Source organism: Rutilus rutilus (assembly GCF_951802725.1).
Source record: "Rutilus rutilus genome assembly, chromosome: 22".
In the NCBI taxonomy this organism is placed as follows: domain Eukaryota; kingdom Metazoa; phylum Chordata; class Actinopteri; order Cypriniformes; family Leuciscidae; genus Rutilus; species Rutilus rutilus.
In genome coordinates this window covers 16,781,546-16,796,491 of record NC_140227.1, presented here as the reverse complement: position 1 = coordinate 16,796,491, position 14,946 = coordinate 16,781,546, and the positions used below count along the sequence as shown (strand labels likewise).

General features: G+C 40.1%; 1 long non-coding RNA gene across 1 annotated transcript; it reads right to left on the bottom strand.

The window, feature by feature from the left end:
* Positions 1-13,580: 13,580 nt before the first annotated feature.
* Positions 13,581-14,946, bottom strand: LOC311282345. Its single transcript, XR_014625923.1, has 2 exons — positions 14,561-14,946; positions 13,581-14,010 (listed from the first exon to the last, which is right to left on the bottom strand). It is a non-coding gene; the product is annotated as an uncharacterized lncRNA (long non-coding RNA).

Here is a 14,946-nt window from a genome sequence, read left to right as displayed (position 1 = left end):
CAAGTTGTGTGGGGAAGGGGTCAAGTTGGCAAGTGGAAGCCTTAGATTTCCTGATCAATTCAGTGATTTCAGAGATAGCTGGGAGGTGGAAGGAAGAGAATGAATGTGTGGATGGGTGAAAATCGGCTGAGATGCTGTGGTGAGGGATATGTCCAAGGTTCTGGTGAATATTTTTTATTTTTTCAGTGAAAAATGACATAATGGAGTTGCAAAATTTGGTTGTATACAGGTGAGGGGGGAGAAAGTCCTGAGGTTGAGTGATATTGTTAAGTATGGAAAACAGTGACTTCGAGTTTCCTTTATTAGCAGTGATTATACTGGAGTAGTAGTGACTTTTAGTGCGAACGATGGAGTCCTTGTATTGTAAGATGTGATTATTGTACATTTCTTTGTGAATAGTGAGACCAGTTTTCTTGTAGAGACGTTCAAGTTGCCGACCTTTGGCTTTCATGAGACGAAGATCGGTGGTGAACCAGGGGGCAGAGACGGAAAATGAAACGGATCTGGTTTTTAACGGAGCAAGGGAATTAAGAATATTATGGAGTCTGGTGTTGTAATGAGAAACCAGATCATCGGGAGAAGATAGAGTATGAGTGTCGGGGGGGCAGAAGGAGTGGAAACTTGAAGTGAGAGTGGCAGGATTAATATTCTTTATATTCCGAAATGAAATAAAACGTGTTTTTTTAGAGATGGAGAGAGTGAGTTTCATTGAAAATGAGATGAGATAATGGTCAGTTATGGGGAGTTCAGCAGGTGTAAAATCAGAAGGGGTTATACCAGAGCAGCAAATTAAGTCCAGAGTATCAACAACATCAATAGTTAACAAACAGCATCAAGGCATAAGAAACATTCAGAGTCAAATTGTATTAAAGAGAAAAAGGTTAATTCTCTTTAAGAGGTTTGTTCACAAAAATACCGCGACAGCTACCTCGTGGTAGGAACAAGACCTGACCACACAGAAAAACAGACGGTCTTTTATACCTAGTCTCTTCTCCTGTAACTTTCCGCTCCCCCAATGAACCAGATCTAGCTGGATCTAAGAGGTACAGTGGTCTTTCTAAGTGGTCGTTCTCACCCCCTTGAGGTCAAAGCCAGATAACCCGTCTACCTTTTGTTGAAATTAATGGCCCTTCTGGCCCCCCTCTGTGTTTTATTGCTCTCCCACCTGTATGGCCGAAAAGTTTTTGTTTGTAGACTAAAAGAGTTTGAAGGCTTACCTGACCATTTGTTTTACTGTGTGTTTTTTTTTTTTTTCGTCACAAACATACATACATACATACATACATCCCAGGAGAGAAAAACCCACACAATATCTGAGAAGTAAATGGGAAAGAGTAAAATATAAAATTTCCATAACAGTGAAGACAAAACGATGTAAGTTCATGCTATTCCACACATGGGAAAACGTGTGTGATGAACACAGGCCTTTCATTTAAGAGGATTTTAAATATATGACTAAACTTTCTCTTTTTGTCAAACCAGTATTTCATATTATATTATATTATACTTAATATTATATTAAGTTGTTTAACGTCCGCAGAATAGTTTTTTTCAACAACCCGCTTAACATTAAAGATTATAGTTTTTCAATTGTTATCACCATCTTCTTTGACTCAAATAAAGTTACTATATGTGCTAAAAAATTTTTTTTTTTTGCTCTTCTGTCAGATTTGTTAGAGGAACTATGCCACACTGTTGTAATGCAAACACAATAAGAACTATAACGTTACATGTCCTTGTAAAGACTATAGATACAAATCAAACATAATTGTTATACAGGAATTATGTTTGCACAAAAGTAAATTCAAGGTCAATTTATTACGAAAGTGTGTAAGGCATATAGGAAAAGAGACAATTAGCCATAAAGAATACAGAATTCCTCTCTCCTGGTCTATTGTGAAAGTTTATGTCGATACAGGATATTTTTCCACTAAACGATGGAACGCTTTACAATTAGTTTCTCTGTTTTTGTACAGTCTTTTGTACTACTCTCTTAGCGTGGTCAAATATGTTCATAGGAAGAATGAAAACATGAACAAATGCAGCATTTTGAGAATGAAATGTCAGTCCTTCTACATGACACTGGTTGAGACTAAACAAATGACATTTCTTTTAGGACATCTTTCTGGTCTGTCTACGTTGTGGGATCGCAAGACACAACGACCCAACATGAAAAGTGAGTTATGCCCTTTTTCTGTTACCTTTTCAACCATTACACTTCAAACTTTTAGAACTATTACACTTAAAACTCTGCATTTCACTGCACAGTCATAGATACACAGTTCTTTTGTCTATGTCTCTAAACAACTGTTAAGTAAATGAATTACAGTTAGGCATTTTAAGAGAAAGGTGAGATGATTCATGCCTTATTTTTATTTTTTTTATTCTGTCCACACCAATACTATGACACCAGTGTTTTAGGCATCTGTCTTTTAGGTTTGATCCAGAAAACAGAACTTGTGTTTTATGTCTCAACATTTTGTTCTTCTTTTTAATGAAAACATGCAGTTTTTGTTCTCAACAGCAGAATACCAAAATGTTTTAGCATATTGTAAATTTCAATAGTTAGCTAGCAAATGCATGTGAACTGTTTATTACTGTGATAATTTTATATGTGAAACAAGCTCAGTCACATCAGAGTTGAATTGGAGCAGTTATTGTCCTGCATGTTTAACAGTGTTCTCACAAGGCACAACGTTTTCACAACATCACAACAAAAACATTTAAATTATTATCGATCTGTGCTGTTATATACAACATTGAGTTTTATTTTAAATCAAGACAAATTAATATGACAATGTCACCAGCACAGATCGATAATAATTTAAATGTTTTTCAAAAATATACAAACACTTTTAAACAGTATACCACAATCTGAATAAAACATTATCATGTCCGTATCATAGAGATGCTTAGAAGCAAGGGAAATTGGATCCAATCACAGTTTTATTAAACAAAAACACTTAAACATATAGCAAGGAACTCAAAGATAGGGCCAAGTAACAGAAACAGATGCAGCTCAATACAATACAATATTATTGTATAAATACAGTGAACAAATCTTCAGGTTTGCTGTAACACGGCCCTATTCAATTCACACCCATCACCATGATTAAATACTAATTGATCTTTTAGCAATGCTCAAAATAAATGAAACTCAACTTTAACAGCTTTGTCTATTGTTGAGAAAATGGTGTGTATGTCGCTCCACTGAAAATATAGACTCCTTTTGCAGCATTCTGATGAGTATGAACGTGACTGGCCAATTCCAGAGTGAGACTCATCGCTGCTTTGACACGTACCACACATCGGGTTAGGGTTAGTGCCACCCCAGTTGAAAAAGTACCACCCCCCCCCCCCCACCAATACCAATAAAATCTCCAATTTTTGGGGGTGTAGTAAAATGCCAAGTCTATGGCAGTTGAAAGCAGATAAGTACATTCAATGTATAATCTTTGTAAGGTTCCATAGCGTAGAGTTTGACTGTGTGTGTGTGACCCCTTTTCAAACACAAATCTTCCTACACGATCATCAGACATCAGAAAGTCCTGTTTCACAAAATCTTCATCTTCATGGAGAAACTCTGTCAAACTAATTTTCTGGCGTAGATAGTGAAGGTCTTCATCTGTTTAAGCTTGTTAACTGGTCGGTCCTGTTCAGCTGTTGCTGTTCTTGTCGGTGTTACACACATCTCTCTAGATGTTTCATGAGTTTTTGGAGTAGCCCTTGTAACACTAGAGTTGTAGAATGTTTGTTTTATTTATTTAATTACTATCCTAAATCTTATTTAAATACCAAATTTAGGAGGCTGGGCTGTAGGTGTCAAACGTCCAAGGATGTAATGCTCTAAGGATGTGACACCTTCAGTAGTCATAAAACACCACACTTAGGGAGATGAACCCGTTTTTTTTTTTTTTTTTCAAACAATAGTGATAAAAGTAATTTGCTGGTAAATCTGATGCACTGAATTTTGTTTTACACCATAGTTTGTGAAGGTCTCTGATAGACAGATGTCTTCATAACTTTGTTTTACTGTGTTTTTAAAAACACTACATAGATGTTTTATTAAATTAAATATTTAAGAGTTCCTTGTGCTGCATTCTATATCCACATACCACCCCAAAATTCATGGGAGCATTGTCTTATTTGAACAAAGAGAAGCCGAGAACACCTAGAGCTCACTAAAATTACAGCAGATTAGAGGAAACAGTTGTTTTTCAAAGTTGCTTTGCAAAGTGTAAGGAAAACAGACACACACACACACACACACACACACACACACACACACACACACACACACACACACACACACACACACACACACACACACACACATTTAAATTCTTTATTTGAATAAAAAGATAGACATATATCATGGCATAATCCAAATTTGGCAGAAAGATGTGCAACAGCAGCCAATATCTCAGTCCATTATGCACATTAAGGGTAAAGGTGGCACCTACGCCTCCATATATAGAGGCTACCAATTACTGCTGATACAGAACAATATCTTGTCAGTTTTTTGGCCTTGTTCTTATGTAGTCCGCAAATCTGCAGGCCTCTTACACACAACTTATGCACATGGCCTAAACTACCAAAAATGAGGGCAATAACTTTACAGGAGTAGCCAAAGTTATTGAAAACATTGTACCATGGTTGATATTTCAACAGTTTTGAAGCATAGCAGGTGTCCATATAAGCATCAAAAGAGCAACCAATTTCTATTATTGTAATGGCTTTGGTGTGTTCATTAATTACAACTATGTCAGGTGTATTTGGTAAGTGATTTATGGCAATTTCCAATGTAGCGCACTGTTCGTGTGGGGGGGGAGAACCAGTCTGTCTTGATTTTTTTGTTAAAGTGGATTGTGGTAAGGTTGACATTGTCTCTGAGCTCCTTCACTAAGAGTGCAACTATACGGTCGTGGCGCGCGATGTACAGTCCTTTGTAGGCGGAGCAGCCGTTAAGGATGTGCGCGATCGTCTCTCTTTGCCGGCTGTGATGTTGCAGGCAGAACGGCTCGTGTGCAGATGGAAACCGTGTTGCTAAGTTGGACTTTGTTGGTAGTACCTGAAGACGAGCTTTAATTGTGAATCTGTGGATGTCGTCTTATAGGGCTGTGTTCTTCAGAACTGTGTGTGATACGTTATGGTCGGCACAGGACAGGCAGGCCAGTTGTCCTTGTAGGCGTAGGCCTGTCCAGTGCTGTATCATACGCAAATGGAAGTGATCGATTATTGTCCTTCTGATGTTTTGAGTGTCAAGGAGTTGGATGTTGTCGCCAGTTGTGATGGTTGCCTCTGCCGTGATGGTTGAATCTGTGACAATGATCTTGTTGGCTTCCGCCAACTGTCCTGCTGTGTTCCTCCAGCGCAGTTGGATATTAGCGCGGTTGCAGAGGTCATTCAGGTCCAGCCAGTCCGAGTGCACGCCAAAGCCTGGTGTGTTGGTGTCCAGTTTTCCATTGGGTTTTCTTCTGAACCCGAGGAAGCTGGCATCATCTGATGGAGAGAGAGGGACCTTACGTTTCCCCAGATGTAGTAGAAGTGAGGCTCGGGCAAGCTCACGCACGGCTGCGTCATCATTATTTAACATCCTTAACAGGTTGCTTATTCTGGCGGCAACATACACCCACTCTATATGAGGGACGCCCAGCCCTCCCTCTCTGCACTTGTGAAACAGGACGTCTCTTGTCGAGTGTGTATTTAGTCCTATCCAGCGTCTTGCCAGGCCTACAGTCTTATTATTCAGCTCATTTAAGATACATTTAGGGATATGTATATTTGCAAAGAGATGCTGTATTTTAGAAAGGGCAATCTCTCTTATGGCCTGTAATTTCATCACGACAGGGAGAGGGGATGAGTCCACCATGTCCAGCCTTGTGCAGTATTCACTGCTAAGTTCGTTTATTTGCTCTTCCCATTCGCCCGCGATGTTGAACCGGTGTCCAAGGTAGCTGTAAGTTTCATGGCGCGCATACACTTTAATTTCATTGCCCATGATGGAAAAGGAGGGTGGCTTGTCTTTTTTGGCTTGATACCACCTGTTGCCTCCACTGCGTCTCTCATAAAACACAGCACACTTGGTGTTTTTCACCTCTAGTCCAGACCATCGCATGAATTTATCAGTATGGGAGAGCATGGTTTTGATCACTCTCTCATCCCTGGATGACACCTGGACATCGCCTGCATAGGCCTGGACAGGGTTTGGCGATCTGATGTGCGAAGGGGAGCAGAGGCACAGCCACTTGAGCCACTGGTTAAGGGCTAGAATAAAGTTTACTGCGCTCCATGGGCAGCCTGTCTTGATGCCGGTTCTTAGTTGGATTGGGCTAGTCAGTTGGTCTCCACAGATCACCTGGATAAAGGAGTTTCTGTAGATATCCTTAATCATGTTGATATAAGGTTTGGGTAGGTTCATTTCGTCTAAGGCTTTAATCATAACTCCATGCGGCAATGAGCCGAATGCATCACGGAAGTCTAGAAAGACTGCATAAAACTTGGTGGATTCATGCTTAAAATCATCGATTGCTGTTTTCAGGCAGAAAACGTGCTCGTTCATGCCTTGACGATTAATATAAGCTTTTTGCTTTTCCGACAGTATGTTCATTTCGCAGAGCCATGGCAGGATGCGATTCAGAATGCACTTCATGAGAACTTTGTAAATGGTAGGGAGTAAAGAGATGTCTCTCCATGTTGCTGGGTTGTCAGGTATATTGTCTTTTTTCGGAATTCTGTGAATAAGAGCTCCTTTCCACGAATTTGGTATTTTCTCATTGGTCAGACAGACATTAAATATTTGCGTTAGTGCGATACATGTCCATTGTTTCGTGGATTTAAGTGTTTCATACGTAACACCATCAGATCCGCACGCCTTGTTGTTCGGTAGGCTTTCAATCACCCTTAAAACCTCCTGAGATATAAACAGCGAGGTATTCGGTGTTTCGGTAGGGGGAATTACGCATCTAGCCAAGGGGGCGTGGCGAGACGTTCACCGGTGACATCGGCTTGGTTTTTATCGCAGTAATAGTTATAAACTCGCTCTGTATCATTCGTACTTGATGGAGGTTCTATGAAAATACTATTATTAAGAATGACTCTAATAGCTTTAGTCTTGTTGTTATTCCAGAGATAGGCAATTTCATCGCGGCTTACCTTTCTGAGGCGTCTTTTCTGCTGCGTCCTCGCTGTTCTGTTGAGCGCTGGTTGAATGACCTCGCACGTAAAGCAGAACTGTTTCTCTATCCACTCTGTCAGAGCCTCTGATGTTCTATCTGTTGGGGGCTTGTCAGTGTTCAGCAGTTTGTTGATAATCCTCACTGTGTATTTGAGAAAAGGTATTCCGTAAGGTCTACCGTTTCGATGATGCGCGGAAAACGTGCCGTTTTTGTGGTATATTCCATTTAAGATCGCCATGAGTTTATTCCACTGTGTCGGGTCTGTTCCAGTAAAAGTTATCCTCTGTCTATCGTCGATCAGCTTCGTGTCCAGGATTTTTCGGAAAGCTCTTTCTTCTGCTTCAAACCGCAACCATTCCTCATGGGAAAGACGCTGGACGTAGCCGCCGAATTCTCCCGGGTTGTCTATTCCTTCTACCAGGTGAGACGCCGGGTCATAGGTGCGCCATTGTTGTATGTATATTTTGCCAGATTTGTGGGCTTCTTTCAGGGTCCCCTTCAGAGTTGTTATTAAGCACAATGAAAACATGCAGTTTTTGTTCTCAACAGCAGAATACCAAAATGTTTTAGCATATTGTAAATTTCAATAGTTAGCTAGCAAATGCATGTGAACTGTTTATTACTGTGATCATTTTATATGTGAAACAAGCTCAGTCACATCAGAGTTGAATTGGAGCAGTTATTGTCCTGCATGTTTAACAGTGTTCTCACAAGGCACAACGTTTTCACAACATCACAACAAAAACATTTAAATTATTATCGATCTGTGCTGTTATATACAACATTGAGTTTTATTTTAAATCAAGACAAATTAATATGACAATGTCACCAGCACAGATCGATAATAATTTAAATGTTTTTCAAAAATATACAAACACTTTTAAACAGTATACCACAATCTGAATAAAACATTATCATGTCCGTATCATAGAGATGCTTAGAAGCAAGGGAAATTGGATCCAATCACAGTTTTATTAAACAAAAACACTTAAACATATAGCAAGGAACACAAAGATAGGGCCAAGTAACAGAAACAGATGCAGCTCAATACAATACAATACAAACAAATGAACAAATCTTCAGGTTTGCTGTAACACGGCCCTATTCAATGCATATTCACGCCCATCACCATGATTAAATACTAATTGATCTTTTAGCAATGCTCAAAATAAATGAAACTCAACTTTAACAGCTTTGTCTATTGTTGAGAAAATGGTGTGTATGTCGCTCCACTGAAAATATAGACTCCTTTTGCAGCATTCTGATGAGTATGAACGTGACTGGCCAATTCCAGAGTGAGACTTATCGCTGCTTTGACACGTACTACACATCGGGTGTAGTGCCACCCCAGTTGAAAAAGTACCATTCCCCCCCCACCCACCAATACCAATAAAATCTCCAATTTTTTGGGGTGTAGAAAAATGCCAAGTCTATGGCAGTTGAAAGCAGATAAGCACATTCAATGTATAATCTTTGTAAGGTTCCATAGCGTAGAGTTTGACTGTGTGTGTGTGACCCCTTTTCAAACACAAATCTTCCTACACGATCACCCTCTGACCTTACCTCTGCAAGTCCAAAGGGAGGGTTCTCAGTAGGGTCGTAGACTCTGCCATCAGGGCTTGTGCCAAGGTGTGGCGCATCAGGATGTATAACAAACCCACACTGTAAAACATTGATATTCATCATACCAGAGTACTGAAATAGCACTTCAGGCTCAAGATCCAGTCCACGCTTCATTGCAGAAGTCTGACGAACCCCTCTGATGATTCGGACAGCTAGTGCCTGGCTAGTCGACTCTCCTCTGACATGACACACCTCACGGAATCTACTGGATGTAATGCGTGGTGTACTGGTCCCGTGTGTCTTTTTCAATTATTGTGCTTAGTTCTTGAGTGACTGCCAAGCTTTCTAAGAACAACATATCATGGAAATTCGGGACAAATTTAAATCTTCCTTCAAACGTATACCCATCCAGAGGAAGCGTAGGGCAAGCAGGGGCTTCTGCATGTTTGACAGCATCCCTTGATGACTCAGCAGGGCACTGATAGGACAGCAAAGAACCTTTGGGTACCAGGCCAAACTTAGACTCCACCAGATTCATCTCCGACAAGCCATGCAGAACCTTGCAGATCAGTGGCTGAGGCCTGACACTTCTTAAAGACTCCACAGAAGAGAGCAGCAAATTATTGGGAAGGGGACCTAAAAGCAAAAGCAAAAAAAAAAAAAGAGAATAGAAATAATAATTTTAAAAGTCCTTTAATTTGTACATCTTTTTGCTAGACATAAAATAATGTAAATGTAATCACCTGTGTAGGCCCTGTAAAGAGTGGACTTAATACCACTTCTGCTAGAGGTTTTTGGCTTCCTCACAAGTAATCGATCCACTGCTTCAGGATGGATTCCCTGTTAAAAAATAAAAATGATGTTATTATTGAGAGCATGTTTATAAACTTTGAAAGCTTAATTTTCTAAATAAAATAGAGTTTGCAGCAGTGGACAGCTAGAAAGTCAAAACTTGTTTTTTCATGTCCTTGGAGCAATGAAAACACATAGGACAAAAATACTGTCTGAGATTGTCATAATTCATGCATAAAATAGTTAATAGCTGTTTACTATACCTGAGTCCTGGGCCTGTGCCAAGTCTGTAGAGTGCTTGTGCTGGGTATAGTGGGTGGTACCGTCTTTAGTTTCATCATGCTGTAGTGTGCACTCTGAAACAGCAAGCCAACCAAATGGTTGCATAGCTCTTTCCCAGCCACACAGGAACAGCAAAAAGTACTGATGACAGGAGGATTCTCGTCGACTTAATATGAAATCTAAATAAATAAAACATTATATACGGTTTAAAATTAGAATACAAATGAAACATTAACATAAATTGACTGCAACAGCAGTCTAACAATATTCATTTGAACACTTTTTCAAACAAACTGCAACTGCAGTTTAACCCGCTACAACCGTAGCAACTATAAACACAATCAAATTTGTGTCCTTGAACTGGACCTAACTAAAGTTCTGAAACCTGAACAGGTAACCTGAAGAGAGTGTGGCTCTTCGTTTTTCCTCATGGACCGGTAACACTGTGCCCTGATAATCACCTCACTATCTACAACATCAGATACTGTATTGCACAAAAACAGCATTATAATCACACTACCATATCACAGCAAACTAAAAATCGTTTTTTACTTGAAAATTGTATCGGTTTGCATATTTGTAAGACAATCATGGTTTTGTAACAAGTGGATTGTTAGTTTTCCTGTCATGTTCCCAAGGGGACAGATTTGAGTGACGTACAGACAGAGAGCTAGGCTTATGACACTTGTAATGCTGTTATGCACATTGTTAAAGGTCCCGTTCTTCGTGATCCCATGTTTCAAACTTTAGTTAGTGTGTAATGTTGCTGTTAGAGCATAAATAATATCTGTAAAATTATAAAGCTCAAAGTTCAATGCCAAGCGAGATATTTTATTTAACAGAAGTCGACTACAGTGAACGGCTCGTTTGGACTACATCCCTCTACTTCCTTCTTTAATGATGTCACTAGAACCGTGTTCTGGCTACTTGCGCACTTCTTATAACTTACTGTTTACTCAGCTCTTACGGTGATTTTCTGAAGTAAAACTGACGCTTCATCTTTTGTGTGATGTACAATAAACTTTATTAAACTCATCAGTATATGTTTGATCATCATTCAGACAGCAGACTTGTAGGCTATTAATAAATAATGGATACATACAAGCAGATGACAAATATGTTATAATAACCGTAATTAAACTACTAAACTATACCTGTTCCATCTCTATACAGCACTCTGACTCTGTAGGCATTATTGTCCACCGTTACTGAGAGTTTCTGATATTATCATCATTCCGTGAGGTGAATTGTCCTGACAGACTGAGCGCTAAAACAGCGCGTTTTTCTGTGCCCCAAAAAATGACAATTTAAACATGCTGTAAAAAATGATCTGTTGGGTATTTTGAGCTGAAACTTCACATACACACTCTGGGGACATCAGAGACTTATTTTACATCTTGTGAAAAGGGGCATAATACGGGACCTTTAAATAAAGTAAGCAATGATACTGCTTTAATCGTCCATTCTGTATAGTTTGATAAAACAGAACAGTATGAAACATGGTGGCAGCGGTCGTGAATTCAGCCGAAGTTAGTACCGAGCCGTGAAGAGTGAAAAGTGGCGCTAGCTTGTTGTAGTTAGCCTAGCCCGCGAGCTCGAGCAAGGGACTACCCAGTGTTTACGGAGCCGAAGCCGGAGCAGAAAAGAGCGTCAGACGTCGCGATGGATGGTCTCAAGCCGCCTCCAATACTTTGTTTGGATTCAGCCAACTTAGCGAAAACTTGGAAAAGTTGGAAGGAGGAGTTTACGCTGATATACGGACCTCACTATGCCCGATGCAGAGGAGACAACTAAAGTTAAGTTGTTTAATTACCTCCTCGGAGAGAGAGGGAGGGAACTTTTAGAAACGCTGACAAGCGGTGATACATCTGCGAGGAGGACAGTGAGTACAATGATGACGCAGTTTGATAAACATTGCAATCCGCAACTGAATGAGACTGTTGAGCGATATAAGTTTTTTGTTAGAGACCAAGGACAAGACGAAAGTATTGACAGATATGTCACAGATTTGAGAGTATTGGCCAGCACATGCAATTTTGGTGACATTAAGGACTCACTAATAAGAGATCGCATTGTGTGTGGTACACAGAGCCCTGCGATGAGGGAAAGACTGTTAAAGGGACACTTCACCCATTTGCATTAAGCTTTGCATTGTTAGAAACCCACTCATACTATTGAATGGTTGTGCAACACTCTCTCATTTTCCCCTGAGACAGGAGAAATCCGTTATTTACCTCTTACACTTCCTCCTACAATGACGCAAAAATCGTCATTTTGCGTCATTGTAGGAGGAAGTGTAAGAGGGGGGGATTTCTGTTGAGACTACAAGCACTCGTTCCTCATCTTTCCCAGGGGGCGGGACCAGCTCACGCTACAGACCTATTACAGATCAGTGGGTGGGACTTTACTCTCTGAAACTGAAAGCAATATCCTCCATCTTGTTTGAAGCTAAGCTAACAGGCGCTGTGGAGACAGATGTAAAGTTATGACAATAGCGGAGGAGAGTACTCAATATGATATAAGCTGTGTCCCAATGTGAAGACTGCATCCTTCGAAGGCTGCGGACTTCAAACGATGCAGCCTATGCGTCCTCCGAACGACACACCATGCAGCCTTCGTAGGATTTCCTAATTGCGCAGCCAGGTGTTCCCGATTACCGCTCCAGGCGCCAAGCAACGGTGCGAGAGTAGCCTATGCTGCCATCCTGACAATTCATTTGATAAAATTAAGTAAACAGCTATGGAGCCAGAATTGTCATTTTTTATATTTTACTGGAGGACATGGTATTAAGGATGTTTCAGGTCATGTACTTTCGGCTTAGCCGAAGATTCAAATGTTCATTTATATCTTACCTTGATGCGATTTTGTAGGCTAGTGTATTCTTTTTTTATTATGCACATAAATGGACCTTGGTAAATATATTTACACAGGTTTTCAACCCTATTTGAATATAAAAACCCAGTTGAATAAAGTCCAGTGCGAATGTAACTCCCGCTCGTGATCGGCAGCTGTCAGTCACTACTGTTGCTAGGCGACAAGAACAATCCTCCGTAGGCTAGACCGGTCCGGTAGGTTACTCGAAGTGATTTTCCCACACAGGACTACAAAATTATGTTATTTTACAATATGATGCATTGTTTTACAATAAACTACACAAAAGTACATAAATGTATCAACCTTAAAAATATTCCGAAGTAAAATGCAACATATGCAGTAATGTAAAAGCAGAACCATCATAAAAACCCTGACAAGTTTTTTTCCCCTCCAGAATTCCTTTACTTTTACTCTTGATACCTTAAGTACATTAGAGTATGCAAGATAATTTTGCTTAACTAGGGTTAGAAATATATGACTAGTAGTTTTTCGCCAAAGCGGTATTAGTGGTTATTAAAAGTACTTCAGTGTAATAAAGTATCTCAATATTTATTCCATGAGTCAGCCCTGCAAACCTGTTGGTAGACAACTTAGTGGATAGTGAAAATATGCAGTCAAACACTCTGGAGCCCATCCCAGATGATGTCCCACCAGCAGGAGGCGTTACCAGGGACTCTATTGTGGAGCCCATCCCGGTCCAGCAGCACACCAGTGTCTCCAACTCAGCTGAATAAGTCTACATCATTTTTCTTATTTTATGTACTGTACAATTTAAATGTTTATGTTGATTTTGAGATGTTTAACGTTTGTTGTAAATAGTTGGGGGAAAAACGTTATAGAAGAATTTGTTTCATGTAGAAATTATGACTGTCATTACAAAAATAAACAATGTCCAGAGCAATGAATCCTCTTTTATTTACACATTTAAAGTTGCATAATTTTTTTCCTTTTAAAAAAATATAAGTGAAAAAAGTTAAAGAATATAATATATATACATATTTTTCAATCATTCTTTCAAGAAGAGAAAACAGCCTGTCCATTCTCTCTTGTGCTCTCCTCGCCTCTGCAGTCCCATGTCTTCTCTCAAGTCCAAAAACTCGTCCTCTCTGTCTCGCCTTCTTCGTGGTGCTGGTGCTGCTACCCCTGGCTCCTCTTCTTGGTCACACACTGCTGAACTCAGCCCTGGTGTGTCCTCAGGGATTGAGGCAATGAGGGTGCAATGCCTCTGTCCCAACATCTCATCCATGAGGACAAACCAGGGCCAAGTTTCAGCCGAGGGTTTCCCACTCACACCATCACCTGTCCCAGGACACGTGCAATCCTAAGGCAGAGCAAATTAACCTGTTAACAACAACAGCACAATACATTTCAGCAAAGATGTGATCTCAACTTTCTTACTTTGTATTTTTAAAATCATTCATATTCAGAAATCATATTCATGAATACTCAAATTTGGTTAAAACCTTTGTAGACATGGCTTGCATGACAGCACTACAAAAACACATACAAGTGAAACCCCATTGCCTCATCTATGGTACTGCTTTTCCTATTGTTGTGGGCTTTATAGGGTGAGTGATATTTCTTATTTACACAAGTTTGACAGACTAGTGCAAATATTACAATAAAATGTCATTTAATTTATTTAGTTTTTTTTTGTTTAAATTGCAGTTTAATAAATTGAGCTGTCTGCTCCTTGCTCCCTGAAACAATTATTAAACTATTAGCACAAGTTTTGCCTCAGACCACCTGACAAATGAAGCCACGCAATGGTGATGGAGTTAAGGTGAAGTTTATAAGAAAGAAAAACTTGTGGCTTTTAACTCAGGTTTCACTAGCTAAGTTATTTGAGTAAATGAAAACATAATACTTACATTTAAATGTGAATTTGCCGTCCACCAGCGAACTCTCGGCCGTCTTTTTTTTATTTATTTTTTTTATAAAAATGTTGTCGTCACCGCCGCGCGATGAATTATGGGGTAGGATAGTCCGCAAAGTGTCCATTTATGTATCCTTCCTTTCACGGGGAAACGAAGGGTGCATTTGGCGTCGCTTTAGCCTTCGTCGCGCCGCGATGACGCAACCGGCCTTCGAATACGGACTTCGGAGGATGCAGAATTGAATTGGGACAGCCTTCATAGCGCCGCGGTGACGCAATCGGCCTTCAAATGCGACCTCCGAAGTGTGCAGCCTTTGAATTGGGACGTCCTTCGTCGCTCCGCTGTGACGTTTCGACGCGCCGCTGTGACGCAATCGGCCT